The sequence below is a fragment of the Diceros bicornis genome, chromosome 5 (genome assembly GCF_020826845.1).
Source record: "Diceros bicornis minor isolate mBicDic1 chromosome 5, mDicBic1.mat.cur, whole genome shotgun sequence".
In the NCBI taxonomy this organism is placed as follows: Eukaryota; Metazoa; Chordata; class Mammalia; order Perissodactyla; family Rhinocerotidae; genus Diceros; species Diceros bicornis.
The window spans coordinates 68,904,918-68,917,834 of NC_080744.1; the positions used below are offsets into that span (position 1 = coordinate 68,904,918).

The window sequence follows — 12,917 nt, forward strand, 5'->3', positions numbered from 1 at the left end:
TGGATGTTAGCCCAGGGCCAGTCTTCCTCAGCAAAAAGAAGAGGATTGGCAAATGTTAGCTCAGGGCCAATCTTCCTCCCCCCGCCCAGAAAAAAAAAAATACAGAACATATGGAAAAATTAAAATTACCTATAATCTTTATGCAAAGTAAAGTACTATTAACATTGTATTTCTAGTCTTTTTCTGTGCAAATGTACATTTTATACGTAAGTCAAATTACTCGGTAGCTGAGCATTTTCCTGTCATTAAGCATTTTTTATTTTATTTTAAAATCAACTTTAGTTAAGATACAATTTATGTGCAGTAGTTTGATGAGTTTTGGCTAATGTATATATCCCTGTAACCACCACCACAATCAAGATTGTAAAATATTTTCATCACACCTAAAAGTTTTTCTTAAGTCCCTTTGCAGTCAATTCTTTCACACAGCCTTTGGCTCCTGCAACAGCTGATCTGCTTTCTGTCACTATAGATTAGTTTTGGCTGTTCTAGAATTGTATATACAGAAAAATTGAGCAGATAGTACATAGAGTTCCCATATATGCCCTCACATAGTTTCCCCTATTAGTCATTAAGCATTTTTGATATATAATTTTACTGATTGCTTTTTCTAACTTATTAACTAATCATTTGGACATTTAGTTTGTTTCCAGTTCTTTACAGTCATAAATGAGCTATGATATAAGTCTTTGGATTTTTTATTATTTAGGACAGATTTCTGGAAGAGAAGTTACTAGGTCAAAGGATTTCAACTTTTTAAGACTCGTGTATTGCAGAAAGATTGATTTTTAGCAAGTTACACTACCATGAGCAGTGTGCAAAGATGCCCATTATATTGCATAATTATAGTATTATAATATACGTGTTATTATATTACATTATCATTTGTAGCTGTCAGTATAGCCTAGATCATGCTGTGGTAACAAACAATCCCCAAAATCTCAGTTGTTTAATAAAACAAAGGTTGTGTTTTGCTCATGCTACATATCTAACATATCAGCAGGAGGGCTTCTCTCTTTGGAGTCATTTGGTGAACGAGCCTGCTCCATCTGGTTATTTGCTTTCATAATCACTGCAACAGTGGGTGGGTCTTCCTGTTGTATACTAGTTCCTAAAGCTTATGCCTGGTAATGTCTCATATTATGTCTGTACATTTTAGTGGCTAAAGCAAGTCACGTAGCCACACCTAAGTTGAAACAGGGCAGTGAAATGCCATCCTACTGTGAGTCTGGGAAGGAGGAGAACTGGAACTGGAACAGCATTAATAACTAACATCTTATTTAAAAAACAACTCTAATTTCATTGGTGAAAGATGATATCTCATTTTAATTTGATTTTTTTTGCCAACGTAGATGAACATTTTCATAATTTATTAGCCATTTGTTTTATTTAATCATTCCTTTCACTTAAGCTTTATAAACATGTGCTGTTGGTTTACTTTTACATTTCCAGATTTTTGAATTCTTTGTTTTCGTGAGGATGGGAGCTCATGATGGTGACATTATAGGGAACGCAGACTTAGAAAATGCTTTTTCTTTTGAAGACTGGAGCAGGCAAAAGAAAATATTTTTCTTGGATTGATCCCTCCCCCCCCATAATGTAGTATATATTTTGATAAGTTTTTTTATTTCAAGAATTGTTAAAACATTAAATAATTAAAGGCGATAGAAAGTCTAGCAGAATTAAGATTCTTGACATTCTACAAATTTCTAAAGAACAACTTGAACACAAAAGTAGGGGGTAAACGATCAAGTTAGGGTTCTCCTATTGAAAAAATTAAGTTCCCTACTCAGATTTAGTCATAATGACCATGTCTTTTCCTTTTTTTCAATTTAGGTATCTGCCTAAACTGGAACTTATGCTGTAGACATTTCTTTGTGGATTTGTCTAAAAATCTAAGGTAAGATATTTTATGAATGCCATTTAAAATATATTTTATAATGAGAAAGAACAGTTTCTGAAAAATTTAAGATAGCGCCAAATGTCTTTTCCTCTGAGAGTTTTAATAGGAGGCAAATATTTATTACAAAGCTACATATGTAGCATGCTTACTTTTAGTTTGTAGGACATTCGATTGAGAGAAATGAAGCTGGTTCTAGTGATTAAAATAGTTTTTTTTGTTTGTTTGTTTTTCCTTTATTTTATTTATTTATTTATTTATTGATTTTTTTTTTTATTGATGTTTTAATGGTTTCTAACATTGTGAAATTTTGGGTTGTACATTTTTGTTTGTCCATCACCCCATATATGACTCCCTTCACCCCTTGTGCCCACCCCCCACCCCCACTTCCCGGGTAACCACAGTCCAGTTTTCTCTGTCCATGTGTTGGTTTATATTCCACATATGAGTGAGATTATACAGTGTTTGTCTTTCTCTTTCTGGCTTATTTCACTTAACATAATACGCTCCAGGCCCATCCATGTTGTTGCAAATGGGACGATTTTGTCTTTTTTTATGGCTGAGTAGTATTCCATTGTATATATATACCACATTTTCTTAATCCAATCGTCAGTTGAGGGACACTTAGGTTGCTTCCACTTCTTGGCTATGGTGAATAATGCTGCAATGAACATAGGGGTGCATAAGCCTCTTTGGATTGTTTATTTCAGGTGCGTTGGATAGATTCCCAGCAGTGGGATGGCTGGATCATAGGGCATCTCTATTTTTAATTCTTTGAGGAATCTCCATACCGTTTTCCATAGAGGCTGCACCAATTTGCATTCCCACCAGCTGTGTATGAGGGTTCCTGTTTCTCCACATCCTCTCCAACATTTGTTGTTTTTTGTCTTGGTGATTATAGCCATTCTAACAGGCGTGAGGTGGTATCTTAGTGTTGTTTTGATTTGCATTTCCCTGATGAGTAGTGATGTTGAGCATCTTTTCATGTGCCTATTGGCCATCTGTATATCTTCCTTGGAGAAGTGTCTGTTCATTTCCTCTGCCCATTTTTTGATCGGGTTGTTTGTTTTTTTGTTGTTCAATTGTGTGAGTTCTTTATATATTATGGAGATCAACCCCTTGTCAGATGTATGTTTTGCAAATATTCTCTCCCAGCTGGTTGGTTGTTTGTTCATCTTGATTCTGGTTTCATTTGTCTTATAAAAGCTCTTTAGTCTGATAAAGTCCCACTTGTTTATTTTTTCTTTAGTTTCCCTAGTCTGGGTAGGCATGTCATCCGAAAAGATTCCTTTAAAACCAATGTCAAATAGTGTATTGCCTATATTTTCTTCTATGAGTTTTATAGTTTCAGGTCTCACCTTCAGGTCTTTGATCCATTTTGAGTTAATTTTTGTGAATGGCGATAGCACATGGTCCACTTTCATTCTTTTGCATGTGGCTGTCCAGTTTTCCCAACACCATTTATTGAAGAGACTTTCCTTTCTCCATTGCATGTTCTTAGCACCTTTGTCGAAAATTAGCTGTCCGTATATGTGTGGTTTTATTTCTGGGCTTTCAATTCTGTTCCATTGAGCTGTGTGTCTGTTTTTGTACCAGTACCATGCTGTTTTGATTACTATTGCTTTGTAGTATGTTTTGAAGTCAGGAATTGTGATGCCTCCTGCTTTGTTCTTTTTCTTTAGGATTTCTTTAGCTATTCGGAGTCTTTTGTTGCCCCATATAAATTTTAGTATTCTTTTTTCTATTTCCGTGAAGAATGTCATTGGGATTCTGATTGGGATTGCATTGAATCTGTAGATTGCTTTAGGTAATATAGACATTTTAACTATGTTTATTCTTCCAATCCACGTGCATGGGATATCTTTCCATTTCTTTATGTCATCGTGGATTTCCCTCAATAATGTCTTGTAGTTCTCATTGTATAGGTCCTTCACCTCCTTGGTAAGATTTATTCCTAGGTATTTTATTCTTTTTGATGCAATTGTAAATGGTATTATCTTTTTGAGCTCTCTTGCTGTTAGTTCATTGTTAGCATATAGAAATGCAACTGATTTTTGTAGATTGATTTTGTACCCTGCAACTTTGCTGTAGTTGTTGATTGTTTCTAACAGTTTTCCAACAGATTCTTTAGGGTTTTCTATATATACAATCATGTCATCTGCAAATAGTGAGAGTTTCACTTCTTCGTTACCTATTTGGATTCCTTTTATTCCTTTTTCTTGCCTAATTGCTCTGGCCAAAACCTCCAGTACTATGTTGAACAGGAGTGGTGAGAGTGGGCAGCCCTGCCTCGTTCCTGTTCTCAGAGGAATGGCTTTCAGTCTTTCCCCGTTGAGTATGATGTTAGCTGTGGGTTTGTCATATATGGCCTTTATTATGTTGAGGTACTTTCCTTCTATTCCCATTTTATTGAGAGTTTTTATCATAAATGGATGTTGTATCTTGTCAAATGCCTTCTCTGCGTCTATTGAGATGATCATGTGGTTTTTATTCTTTGTTTTGTTGATGTGATGTATCACGTTGATTGATTTGCGGATGTTGAACCATCCCTGCGTCTCTGGTATAAATCCCACTTGATCATGGTGTATGATCTTTTTAATATATTGTTGTATTCGGTTTGCCAATATTTTGTTGAGGATTTTTGCATCAATGTTCATCAGCGATATTGGCCTGTAATTTTCTTTCTTTGTATTGTCTTTGTCTGGTTTTGGTATCAGGGTGATGTTGGCCTCGTAGAATGATTCAGGAAGTGTTCCATCTTCCTCTATTTTTTGGAATAGTTTGAGGAGGATGGGTATTAAATCTTCTTTGAATGTTTGGTAAAATTCACTGGAGAAGCCATCTGGTCCTGGACTTTTATTTTTTGGGAGGTTTTTTGATTACTATTTCAATCTCTTTACTTGTGATTGGTCTATTCAGATTCTCCATTTCTTCTTGGTTCAGTTTTGGGAGGTTGTATAAGTCTAAGAATTTATCCATTTCTTCTAGGTTGTCCAATTTGTTGGCATATAATTTCTCATAGTATTCTCTTATAATCTTCTGTATTTCCATGGTATCCGTTGTAATTTCTCCTCTTTCATTTCTAATTTTATTTACTTGAGCCTTTTCTCTTTTTTTCTTAGTTAGCCTGGCTAAGGGTTTGTCTATTTTGTTTATCTTCTCGAAGAACCAACTCTTTGTTTCATTAATCCTTTCTACTGTTTTTTTGGTGTCAATTTCATTTATTTCTGCTCTGATTTTTATTATTTCTCTCCTTCTGCTGGCTTTGGGCTTTGTTTGTTCTTCTTTTTCTAGTTCTGTTAGGTGTAATTTAAGGTTGCCTATTAGGGCTTTTTCTTGTTTGTTAAGGTGGGCTTGTATCGCTATGAGTTTCCCTCTCAGGACCGCTTTTGCTGCATCCCATATGGTTTGATATGGCATGTTATCATTTTTGTTTGTTTCCAGATAGTTTTTGATTTCTCCTTTAATTTCATCAATGATCCATTGGTTGTTCAGTAGCATGTTGTTTAATCTCCACATTTTTGTCACTTTCCCAGTTTTTTTTTCCTGGTTCATTTCCAGTTTCATAGCCTTATGGTCTGAAAAGATGCTTGTTATGATTTCAATCTTCTTAAATTTATTGAGGCTTGCTTTGTTTCCCAACATATGGTCTATCCTAGAGAATGTTCCATGCGCGCTTGAGAAGAATGTGTAGTCAGCTGTTTTTGGGTGTAGTGCTCTGTATATGTCTACTAGGTCCATCTCGTCCAGTTTTTCATTTAAGTCTAATATTTCTTTATTAACTTTTTGTCTGGATGATCTATCCATTGCTGTAAGTGGGGTGTTAAGATCCCCTACTATTATTGTGTTGTTGTTGATTTCTCCTTTTAGGTTTGTTAATAGTTGTTTTATCTACATTGGTGCTCCTATGTTGGGTGCATATATATTTATAAGTGATATGTCTTCTTGATGGAGTGTCCCTTTTATCATTATATATTTCCCTTCTTTGTCTTTCTTAACCTGTTTTATCTTGAAGTCTACTTTGTCTGATATGAGTATGGCAACACCTGCTTTCTTTTGTTTGCCGTTAGCTTGGAGTATTGTCTTCCATCCTTTCACTCTGAGCCTGTGCTTGTCTTTAGTGCTAAGATGTGTTTCCTGAAGGCAGCATATTGTTGGGTCTTGCTTTTTAATCCATCCTGCCACTCTGTATCTTTTGATTGGAGAGTTCAATCCATTTACATTTAGGGTAATTATTGAAATATGAGGGCTGAATGTTGCTGTTTTGTCACTTATTTTCTGGTTCTTTTGCATTTCCTTTGTTTCTTGTCCCATTTGTTTTGGACTGCCAATTCAGTTTGGTTGTTCTGTCTTATGATTCTTCTAGTTTTCTCTTTGTTTATCATATGTGGTTTTAATTTGATTATTTGTTTAGTGGTTACCTTGAGGTTTGGGCAAAAAATCTTCTGTATGAGATAGTCCATTATCTGATAGCCTCCTATTTCAAAAATATGGAACGCTTCACGAATTTGCGTGTCATCCTTGCGCAGGGGCCATGCTAATCTTCTCTGTATCGTTCCAATTTTAGTATATGTGCTGCCGAAGCGAGCACTGATTAAAATAGTTTTGAGTGGATTTTTTCATTGTTTTTCAAGAATGGACGTCACACCACTGTTCTCTGACATACACTTGAGAATGGTATTGGCATTATAATCTGATACTGAAGGCAAATCCTCAATTAGTTAAGTCATAGATTACGGGAACTGGTAACTATTTTAATAGGTCAGTTATTAAGAGTTTTTCTACCACTTTATTCTCCTGGTTTTGATAATTTTCTGTAATTCCCTCTGTGTGAGGGGCTTATAAAATAAGGACCTATCCTTTAGTATGTTAATAGTTGGTTTCTTTAGAAAGTTTCTAAAGATAGCATTCCACTCTAAAGATAGGATCATAGCCCTTTCCCTTTTCTTACATGTCTTGGCTCAATTCCTCTTCATCTTTAAAATTTTTTTAATGGACCATCACAAGTCTGTCAGCTGGTCTTTCCACCTTGAGTCCAGCTGCTCTCTAAGCCATTCTTGTCACAGTTACCAGGGTGCTTTTTCTAAAAGATAAATGTCATTATGTCAGTCTGCTATTCAGAATTCTTCAGTATCTTTACATTACTTGAAGGATATTTTACAAACTCCTTTACAGAGCAGTGTAATCTGCTCTTTACCCATTTTTTCCATCTCACTAGTGCTTTACGTATGTTATGAAGTAACATTTTTAAAAAACATCTTTATTGAGAAATAATTTACATACCATAAAATTCACCCATTTATTTAAAGTCTAAAATTCAATGGTTTTTATTATATTTACAGAGTTGTGCAACTATCACCACAATCTAATTTTAGAATATTTTTGTTGCTCCAAAGGGACATCAGTACTCATTAGCAGTCACTACTCGTTCCTCCCTCCACTCAGTCTCTGGCAGCTACTAATCTATTTTCTGTCTCTATAAGTCTGCCTATTCTGGCCATTTCATATAAATAGAATCATACAATATGTGGTCTTTTCTGACTTATTTTTTCCACTTAGCATAAAGTTTTCAAGGTTCATCCATAGTTTAGCATGAATCAGTACTTCATTCCTTTTTGTGGCTGAATAATATTCCATCGTATGTGTCAGGAGCTCAGCTGAACTAGAGAGAGAGAGCGCGCGCTGAGCCTCCAGATATCTGGGTAGCTGATTAAAAACAGTGAACCAAAATGAAAGTAACAGTCTTTATTCACTTAGTGAGATAGTATTAAAAAAGAGGCTAAACCTGAGGAAGTGCAGTCCTCCCCCACTCAGGTGGATCAGTACAGAGGGGCAGGGGTCATCTCACTGCTGAGAGAGCCCTAAACAACAGGTTCCTGCAGTTTTATGGACCCAAGGCTGGTTGGAGGGTGAGGTGGAAGGACTTGGAGTGGAAAAGTACTGGGTCAGAGTAGAGAAAAAGTGTCTTCAATGTTTCCTCCATGATGAGGAGGCCTCAGCTGAAGGCCACACATAAAGAGACTTCTGAATGAAGGCACCTGGGCTAGGAATGCAGCTATGGGCAAGAGCATGGTCAGCCAGGGGCGCCCCCTAGTCTTCAGAGACTGCAGTGCACTATTTTCTCACATTCTGTGAGTTGTCTTTTCACTTTCTTGATATTGTCCTTTGAAGCACAAAAATTTTTAATTTTATTTATTTTTCTTTTGTTGCTTGTGCTTTTGATATTGTACCTTGTATTGAATTGTATTGTATTGAATTGTACCATTGCCTAACCCAAGGTCATGAAGATCTACTCTTATTTTCTTCTAATTATGAGTTTTATTGTTTTAGCTCTTAAATTTAGGTCTGTGATCCATTTTGAGTTAATTTTTGTATAAGGTGTGAGGTAGAGGTTCATCTTCATTCTTTTGCATTCGGATTTCCAGTTGTCATAGATCATTGAATTATCTTGGCACCCTTGAAAAATATCAATCGACCATAAATGTGAGGGTTTATTTCTGGACTTTCAATTCTATTCCATTGATTTATACATCTTTGCTTATGCCAGTACCACATTGTCTGGATTACTGTAGTTTTGTAGTAAGTTTTGTATATAAAAGATTGCATATGGAACACAAGAAATCACTAAGTGTGAGTTCTCCAACTTTGTTCTTCTTATTCAAAATTGTTTTGGCTTTTCTGGGTCCCTTGCATTTCCATATGAATTTTAGGATCAGCTTGTCAATTTCTATTTAAAAAATCCAGCTGAGATTTTGGTAGGGATTGTGTTGAATCTGCATTATTAATCTGTAAAGCAATTTGGAAACTTCACAATAGTAAGTGCTCCAATTCATGAACATTGAGTGTCTGTCTCTTTATTTAGATGTTCTTTAATTTCTTTCAATGATGTTTTATAATTTTCAGTGTATGTCTTATACTTTTATTAAATTTATTCCTAATTCCTTTATTATTTTTGATAATATTGTAAGTTAAATTGTTTTCTTTCATTTTTGGATTGATCATCGCTAGTGTATAGAAATATAATTAATTTTTGTATTGTGCAACCTTGCTGAGCTATTAGTTCAACTATTAGTTCTAATAATTGTTAATACATTACTTAGAATTTGTTATATATAAGATCATGTCATCTGTGGATAGTGATAGTTTTATTTATTTCTTTCCAATCTGGATACCTTTGATGTCTTTTTCTTGCCTAACTACCCTGGCTAAAACTAAAACCTTCAGCACAATGTTAAATAGAAGTGGGGAGAGCAGACATCCTTGTCTTGTTCTTGATCTTAGGGGGAAAGCTTTCAGTCTTTCAACATTAAGTATGATGTTGCCTGTGGGTTTTTGTAACTGCCCTTTATCAGGTTGAGGAAGTTCCCTTTTATTCCTAGTTTGTTGAGTATTTTTGTCATGAAAGAGTTAATGTTTATTGAGACCTTTTGATATATAACAGGCCCTATTTAATTTTCTTAATAGTCCTGTGAGATAGAGACTGTTATTTTATTCTCATTGAGCTGGTAAGTGGTAGGATCGGATTGTTTGATTTCAAAACTTGAAATTATCCATTATCCATTAAATTTCCTGTACCAACGATGCTGATTTATACGTGTGCTATTGTACATGCCAGTTTGCTCCTCCTAGAATGCATTCCCCCTCTCTTTCCCCATCACAGAGCTACCACAGCACTTTGAATTTGTCACTATCGTAGTGCTTTTTCACTGTGTGGTGATTGTTTTCATATATTTCTCTCATTTTAAAATCTGTGCTTCTGGAAGTCAGGGACTTTGTCATATACGTCTTTGACTCTCCAGTGCATAGTAAAGAGACAGGAGAGAGAAGTGTTACAGAAGCCAAGGCATTAGAGAGTTTCAAGAAGGGTGGCAGAAGTCAGCAGTGTCAGATATGACAGAGAGATCAAGTAAAATAAGGTTCACAAGATGACTACTGGTTTAGTCTTTTAGTGATTTTAGTAAGAGTGGTTTTTTTTTTTTAGCAGCGGTGGGGACAGAAGCCAGATTCTGGTAGGTTGAGCAGTGAGTGGGAGATGAAGAAGCAACTGTCAAGGAGTGTAGACTACTCTTGTGAAAAGTTTAACTGTGAAGGGAAGAGCGAATTTAGGGTGCTACATAGAGGGGCAGCATAAGGTATTTTTTATTATAGGAGAGGCTTGAGCATGCGTATACCACCTCTGTAGGTGGCAGGAGAAGGAACCATTAAGAGCAAGCTTGTGGAAGTGGAGAGAGAGGAATAACAGAGGGAACAGTCTCCCCTGTAGAGGTGAAGATTGCATAAAGAACAAGATTTGCCTGGAGTGGCCGCTTTCTTCTGAGGGAAGGAGGTGCCCATGGATGCAGCCAGAGGTAAATTTACGAGTGTGAATTAAGAAATGTAGGGAGTTCCCCTTTTCTTTGAAGAAGAAAACAAAGTCCCCTTGGCTCTGTGATGTTGGGGTTGTCGATGTTCTGGGAGGAGGCAACAAGGATGAGATGTGGAGTTTGAGGGGAGTGGTGAAGGTTTGGAATATCTGCTGTGAGGCGTGGGAGAGGTTGTTTACCAGAAACATAAACGTTTCTTGAGGGCCTCTTTCTCTCCTCCCTCCATGTAAATTGAAAAAAAAAGGTCAGAAATTCAGATGGTACAAAAGGATTCACAGTGAAATTAAGTTTTCCCTTTGCCTTAGATCCCCTATCCCTATTTTCAGAAGAAAATACCATGAGCAGTTTATTTATTTTCAAATTGCTTTTGCAAATACACATATAAATATATATGGAATTAATTTTAATCCATGAGAACTTACTGTTCTCCTTCTTGCTTTTTTAACTTCTGTTTCTTAGAGATCTTTCCATATACTTAGATCTACCTCATTCATGTTTATAGCTGCAGGATATTTTATGTATGAATATAGTATGAATTATGTAACCAGCATTAAGATGAGTTTCAGTCTTTACTCTCATAGAAGTCATGTTGAATGAATAAATTCTACCTTTTAAAAATACAAAATCGTTATAGTACCTTAATTATGTGCCTTAATTTTGGATTTATTCTGTACACACACACATTGAACTAACTGATAATATATGTATACTAAAACTGGTGTGTCTTTAAAACATAAACACATCTTAAATATCTAAAAGTAATACCCCTGGTTATCATGCTCAATTTATTTCTGGGATTGAGTGATAAGAATCCTGTTTTCAAGTGTTTGTTATTTTGAACACTGATGTGAGAAACATTCCTATACATGACTCTTGTAGTACATGTGCGAGAGATTCTCCTGGGTATATCCCTGTGAATGGAATTGCTGGGTCATAGAGTAGTAAATGTTAAACTTAAAGAGATAGTACAACATTTATTCCCAGAGTGATTATGCCATTTTATCCTCCTACCATCAGTGTATGAGATCTTGTTGTTTTACAGTCTCCCAATACTTGGTGTTTTCAGACTTGTAAATTTTGCTAGTTGAATGATCTAAAATAGTATCTAATTGTGATCTTTTTAAAAAAACTAAAAAAATGAGGTATAATTTTCAATTTTACAATAAAAAGCACAGATCTTAAATATACAGTTCAATGACTTTTTGACAAATGCATATACCTATGTAATTCACTCTCCATAAAAATTTAGAACATTTTTATCATCCCTTAAGTTTCCTCAGGCTCCTTCCTTGACGTTCTTTTGCCTCACTAGAGCAAACCACTGTTCTGATTTCTGTCACTTTTTTTTTAAAGAATCATCTGTGCTCACCATCACTAACTTCTTTCCTCCCATTCTCTTTTTTTAAAAATGTCTTTTTTTAAATTATAAAATACACATAACATAAAATTTATCATCTTAACCATTTTTAAGTGTACAGTTCATGGTATTAAATACTTTCACAATGTGAAATACTTTCACAAAGTATTTCACAACTATCACCACCATCCATCCCCGTAACTCTTTTCATCTCGTAAAACAAACTCTATACCCATTTTCCTCTCCTCCCAGTCCCTGGCAACCACCATAATGCTTGCTGTCTTTATGATTTTGACTACTCTAAGTAAGTGGAATCATACAGTATTTGTCTTTTTTTGTTTTAGTTTTTGTGTGTGTTTGTGTGAGGAAGATCTGCCCTGTGCTAACATCTGCCAATCCTCCTTTTTTTTTTTTTTTTTGCTGAGGAAGACTGGCCCTGGGCAAACATCTGTGCCCATCTTCCTCCACTTTATATGGGACGCCGCCACAGCATGGCTTGCCAAGTGGTGCATCGCTGCGCGCCTGGGATTCGAACCAGCGAACCCTGGGCCGCCGCAGTGGAGTGCACGCACTTAACCGCTTGCGCCACCAGGCTGGCCCCTGTTTTAGTTTTTTTGTTGAGGAAGATTCGCCTTGAGCTAACCTCCATTGCCACTCTTCTTCTTTTTTTTTGCTTGAGGAAGATTCACCCTGAGCTAACATCTTTGCCGGTCTTTCTCTATTTTGTATGTGGGTCGCCGCCACAGCATGGCGCCGACAAGTGGTGTAGGTCTGCACTGGGAACCGAACCCAGGCTGCCGAAGCGGAGTGCGCTGAGCTTAATCACTGGACCGTGGGGCCAGCTCCTCAGTATTTGTCTTTTGGGGATTGGCTTATTTCATTTAGTGTAATGACTTTAAGGTTCATCCATGTTGTAGCATATTGCAGAATGTCCTTCCTTTTTTAAGGCTGAATAATATTCCATTGTATGTATATACCGCATTTTGCTTATCCGTTCATCCATCGATGGATACTTGGGTTGCTTCCATGTTTTGGCTATTGTCAAAAATGCTCCTGTGAACATAGGTTTATGAATATCTCTTCTAGACCCTGCTTTCAGTTCTTTTGGGTATACACCCAGAAGTGGAATTGCTGGATCATATGGTAATTCTATTTTTAATATTTGAGGAACCACCACACTGTTTTCCACAATGGCTGTACTGTTGTTGTTTTTTTTTTAAGATTTTATTTATTTTATTTTTTCCCCCCAAAGCCCCAGTAGATAGTTGTATGTCATAGCTGCACATCCTTCTAGTTG

At 36.1% G+C, this 12,917-nt stretch overlaps 1 protein-coding gene and 1 non-coding gene across 12 annotated transcripts in view; one reads left to right on the forward strand and one right to left on the reverse strand.

Annotated features, from left to right (window-relative positions):
• PEAK1 (pseudopodium enriched atypical kinase 1) overlaps positions 1-12,917 on the forward strand; it is a 319,364-nt gene that overhangs the window by 41,427 nt on the left and 265,020 nt on the right. For all 11 annotated transcript variants that reach the window (XM_058542131.1, XM_058542137.1, XM_058542133.1 and 8 more), the window contains exon 2: positions 1,837-1,900. The gene's annotated coding sequence lies outside the window, so the exon portion shown is untranslated. The remainder of the gene's footprint in view (positions 1-1,836; positions 1,901-12,917) is intronic.
• LOC131406654 (U6 spliceosomal RNA) lies at positions 6,385-6,491 on the reverse strand. The gene has a single exon (XR_009220286.1). It is a non-coding gene; the product is annotated as a U6 spliceosomal RNA (small nuclear RNA).